Here is a 6,000-nt window from a genome sequence, read left to right on the forward strand (position 1 = left end):
TCGAAAGAACATATATTACGATAGAAATCATTTTTTTCTCAATCATATTCCCTGATAACTACTTGTTGTTGCTGTCATGTTGCCGAAAATAAAGCGCATTTGTTTTCACAAATTTAGAACAAGGTATATAAGTTTGCCTGCGGTATAACATCATGTGAATTCAACATGTATTGCTGCCAATTTGCCGTGTATTTGCTATAAATGAAATCAAAAATTTTCCATGAATGGAAGTCATTTTGTTGACAACAAAATGAGAAACAGTTTGCTTTGAATGTAAATTTCAAATCTTTCCTCGTGTTGAATACATTTGATTATATATTATATTTTCAGCAATTATTTTGATTATATATTATATATTATATTTACGCAATAACTAATCGAAATTTGTACTCAGTATTAAATTGCATGATTTTGCAAAATATGCTTAGCTATCAAGGTTTTTAGAGATTTCAAGATCATCGATTTTTTTTTAATAGGATTACATATTTCTACCATTATAGCGTAATAGCTAAGATTGAGATGAATCCAATGACCAATAATATAATGACCTTCACGTGACTTGAGTATGAAAAAAATCAGAAATTTGAGAGAATGGATGCAAATGGAGCGAATAATGAAATAAGTATAATTATAAAGATTGATAAAGGAAAATTTATTTGTATTTATACATGTATTTGTTTGATTTATTTTCTTTCAACGCTACAAAGAAAACTCCAAATATTGTGAAGATTATTCTCTAACAACAGTCTTTTACTTAATGCTCTTCCTACAGAGAATATATTTTGTGACCAATCAAGAGTAAATAACATTTTAATAGAAATAAATAATAATCCCCTACAAATAATTTCAAATATGAGATTTGTGAAATTCTATTAAGAAATAGAAAAAATGAAATGTTTTTTTCTAACAAGATCAAAGTATTTTATTTATTTTTATTTATTTATGTTCGATCTCTTTATACAGTTAAACTGTTTTTTTTTTCTATTAAATTCTGGTAAAGTTTTTTTTATTTATTTAGCTTTACTCTTTTCATGTAGGAGAGAGTAGGGTAGTAAACCTATTTACAGTTTTTGCTCTCTATAAGACATAAATAAAGTTCGATCATAAATTAAAGATGCTGTTGGAAAGATCACTTAATTCCCTTTATTTTTTTTTTTTTACTTCAGACCACTGTATCTCTCATGTAAGAACTATAATAGAAAATGTAAAAATGCTTTTTCTCGTCCGATTTGGAACTATTGATTCCAAATTGGACTATCCGCTAATCTAAACGGACTCCTATTTTTATGAAATTTTAGATAGAATTTTAAAATATTTTAATGTATTTTTGTTAGTATTGAGTAAAAACGAACAATTAAAAGAATTACGAGCAAATTAAAACTGACTTTATTGACAGTTTTATATTTTTAGAATTCAATAAAACTCAATTAATCTGAGTCTGATGACTCATGGTATTTTACGGATTTATTTTTTTGGACCAGATCTGGCGGCCGATCACAGTACTACAACCAGGTCTATAAGTTATCTACTATACTAGTAGGTCCGATTTGAATATCCAAAAAGAAGTTTGATGGATACGGGTTCTTTGAAACTTTGGAACAAATTTTACATTTAATAAATCACAAAAGTAATTACAAAACGCTTAATATTGTTGAATTCTACACTCTTTATCTTTAATCAATTACCTTTCAAATTTTTAACACCTTTTAAATAATGATTCACAAGGATTTTCTTTTTTAAAAAAGTTTTTACACGAAAATATATATTTGCGTCTATTCTGTGAATACATTTAGCTGAAAATATATATTTGCGTTTATTCTATGAATGTTATGACAGAGAATTGTCAAACTGCTGTCACATGTTCGGTGTCTTATGAGGATTTTAAATTAGCACGCAAATCTTCTCCGTCCATAATTCTTCGAAACGATGTGGTGATTTCTATCATGCCTGTGGTGCACACGCTGATTGTACACAGTCATAAAGAACCTACAGTCGATTCTGTTTATACGACGATTTTGTTTATAGAAATACACATGGCAAAGATATTCTCTCGGTGATTTGCCATTGCCTGACGAGAGGAGCTACACGTACGAAAATTTTTCGGTTCTGCTTGGGATCGAACCTGGATCTCTGGCATAGTAGTCTCGTACGCTGCCTGTTACGCCACGCTCGCGCTCGTCAATTTACTTAACCGTATTCATTTAAATTAAAAAGATCCTATTTGATACACGGTCCGATTTAAGCCACTTTCCCTTATAAATAATTTAATATATAGGGTGCGTCACCAAAATCTGGACAAATCGAACAATTTCTTTAAACAAAATGTTTTTAATAAAAAATTAAATATTATAAAAAATCCTTTTACATGACACTTGGGGAATCCCTATAGAGCAATTATTCGATATATCCTCCATTAGCTTGAATGATGACCTCTATTCTCGATCTGAAGCACGCTGTAATGTAGCGCTGTCCATGTCGACAATCCTGCCTCAATAGCAATCCTTAATGAGTGATCATATTGGGATGCCGAAATTTGTTTGTGACTCTTTTAACTACGCTTCACATGTAATAGTCCAAGGGATTTAAATCTGGGCTGTTGGGAGACCAGAATGGAAGTCGAAGCGAGCAACTCGGCTTATTCTGGTAGCTTCAGAGAGTATCTGTCATATCTTTAATGTGTATGATTTGTATCGAAAATCCTTATCGACATTGTTGGCTCACTTACACCAACAATCGATGTTAATTTTCATTTCGATCGCAACGATTGCCTTGGGTCATCCGAAATCAGCGTTTGAACCCTTTCAACGACTGCGGGAGTCCTCGCGGTGTGTTCTTTCGAATAACTCTTCCTCTAGCATACTGGAACCTTGAACTGTTCTAAAGTCGTATATTTTATCACAATGTCATAAACGGTTGATCTCGGATATCCAAAGAACCGAATTATTTCCGTTGCTGAGCGCCCAGCGCGGCGGCCTTCGATGATTGCGGCTCTTCGATTATACTTCGCACTTGGTTTCAAGCAGCCATTTTGAGAATATAACTGTTTATTAGAAGCATCAGGCTTTCTCGGACGCCAACAACAATCTCTGGCGGAGGCACAATATAGCGGAAAATTTAAATTAAAATTTGTCCGAATTTTAGTAACGCACCCTGTACATACATTATTATTAACTTTAGAAGATTTAATAATTATTAATAATAAAAAGTCACAATAGTAATTCTCAAACAAAATAAATTCATTAATTGTCCTACCCTTATTTAAATTATACCACATTTTCATCGCGGAAAAAACTCTGATTGATATATTAATACGGCTACTTATCCTCATTAATTATCTTCTTGCGTAAGAACCTCTTTTCTCTATTACACTATGACGGCACCTGCTTTTTAATTGTCCTTTTCTCCCTAATCTTCACACTAAAATAGAGAACATGCTCAGTCTACTATTGATCTGTTTTCTGTTCCTGCATTAGACTATTGCACTAGAACTCTTTTTTTCGCTTCGCTGACATATACTTATCTTAAGTTCCAAATGTGTGCACCAGTTCAGCCAGAACAGACCTAGAAAATATACTTATGTCTATGACTGCGTTCAGCAGAGAAAGCAGCTTTGAAACTATTGTAAAATTATTCAATTCATTTATACATTTAATTTATACATTTAAGAATAATTATATATAAGGAACTAAAAGCAAGAACCAATCATAGAATGAAAAATTTTGCAACAATTGCAAAGCTGTTTTCTCTGCTGAACGGCCTATGATTCTTATTGTGTCCATGAGTGTTATTGTGTTCTGCAAACATTTTTTGTAAAAATATTTTAATAGAAGAAGATTTGAACAGAAGAAAATTGGATTTGCGAATAAATCCAATTAGTAACCAATGAATTAGTACCAAATGAAGATTCATACGTGAAAATATGGCAATTATTTCCTATGAAAGAAAATAAAAAAGGCCAGGTTTGGAAATGAACAAAAATTATTTTATTAAGGGAAGCTCGGGTAGCCTCGAATGGTGGGCATCCCCGATCACTCAAATTTTTCAGCGAATTTCTAAGCCAAAAGAAAAACAAAGCGTCATGACGAAACTCGTCGTAGACACTATTTCGACGTGATGCTTTGTTTTTATTTGTAGATTAGAAAATCACTGAAAAATTCGAACGCGGAGATTTACGTTGCAAATCGGAGGCATTGCAAATCGGAGGCGTCCGTTTGCTCTTTTACCTCGAAAATCGTTCGGCAACTCGCATCTTTCTGCTACATATCATCTCATTTGCGTTCGGTATTAATATTTTTAGAGCCAATCGAGCTGCTTGATCCATTCCGGATTCAAAAATCGAGCGAAAATCTGCAGAGCTAATGAGATTTCCGCACCTAAAATTAAATTTATAACTTGTATATTTATGATAATTCTGGAAAAAAATGTTGCTGAAATTATTCTACGTTTTAGAACACTTCAACAAAATTTCAGCATTTTTAAAAAGTTTCAGTTTAATTTAAGCGATTTTTAACTGAAAAATTCATTTTCGACAAAATTTCAGAAAAATTTCAACAAAATTTTCAGACAAATTTCAGCAAGAATTTCAGAGAAATTTTAAAGAAATTTCAGTTGATTTCAGTGATTTTTCACTGAAAGTTTTTCACTATTAGCTTCAGTTAGTTGAAAAATTCACTTTCAGTTTCAAATTCAATTTCAGCAAATTTTCAGCAATTTCACTGAAATGTTCCAAAACGTGGAATAATTTCAGCGAAATTTTTCATCAGTTTTCACCAGTAAAAAATATATCCAACTGATTCGTTAACACATACATTCATCTCTTTTAATACTTCTATTTTACAAATAGTGTATTTGAACTGTTATAATGTCTGAGTCTAGAAACGCTGAAACAAATGCTATCAAATAGAAATTGATGGAGTACAATATTTAACGAGGAAAGTAAGTTTTTAATTCTTTTCCTCTTTATGAATTTGAAGTATTTGAAAACAAAATTTGCTAGTTAATTTTAGATCAAAATTTATGTTGCACATGTAGAATGAAATAAAATCAAACTGTATTAATATATTAAAGTTTAATATATATTTAATTAATATATTAAATTCTAACATAATAGTGATATACCTTATAAATTGCTGGAATTTATTTTGCAATGTAGTATTTTTTTTTTTAAGAAAACACCTTGCATATGAGTCTGCTACATTCATGTGTAGTGATCTATTTTTAGTATATAAAAGTATTATCAGTTTCTAGTAAAGCGAAAGAAATTTTCAATTAATAGGATATTTTTTATTTATTCATAAAAATAAACAATTTCATTTTATAATTTAAGCTTAAAGGATAGTTTATAACTCAGTAGCGTTCGGAATTAATTTTTGGCACTCGGATTGCTCGAAATCACGTGATCAATCTCAGATTTACATTGCCGAACGCACCTAGGGAATGCCCGCCGTCCAAGATTACTCAAACTTTTCTTATCTCTTTAGTCAAAACTGTGTTATGAAAATTGCAGAAGCTTGCGATCTTCGAATGCTTCTCTCTTATCCTAATAACTGCAGCATTTCTAATAGTCTCTTTCTTTCATCAGTAGTCATCATATGTCCATACATGGATTACTCCTATTTTCAGCATCAGTATTCACATTGCACATTTTATGTTTAATACGAAAATATATATAAATTCAATACAAAAAGTTCCACTTATGGTCAAACTAAAAATTCTTATTTTTATGTAAAAATAAAAATAACAGAAATAATCTATAATGCTTGATTTAATCTTGACAAATGTAATCCAAATAATGATTCTGATTCAAGAGATTTTAACGTGCGGATGATTTCTTTATATCCATTATGCGTTTATATATTCTTATGTACATGCTTGCGCATTTTTGAGTAAGTGAATGTGTACTTGTTTGAGTGACAATTCGGTCCTTAGATGCTAATGAAATTTTGGGGTACAACCAATTCCTTCCAAAATAGAGTGTATATATATATATATATATATATA

At 30.9% G+C, this 6,000-nt stretch overlaps 1 protein-coding gene across 2 annotated transcripts in view; it reads left to right on the forward strand.

The window, feature by feature from the left end:
- The window catches only part of LOC108694194 (putative epidermal cell surface receptor), a 62,814-nt gene that overhangs the window by 16,045 nt on the left and 40,769 nt on the right, over positions 1-6,000 (forward strand). The window lies entirely within an intron of this gene.

Source organism: Atta colombica, unplaced genomic scaffold (assembly GCF_001594045.1).
Source record: "Atta colombica isolate Treedump-2 unplaced genomic scaffold, Acol1.0 scaffold117, whole genome shotgun sequence".
Lineage (NCBI taxonomy): Eukaryota > Metazoa > Arthropoda > Insecta > Hymenoptera > Formicidae > Atta > Atta colombica.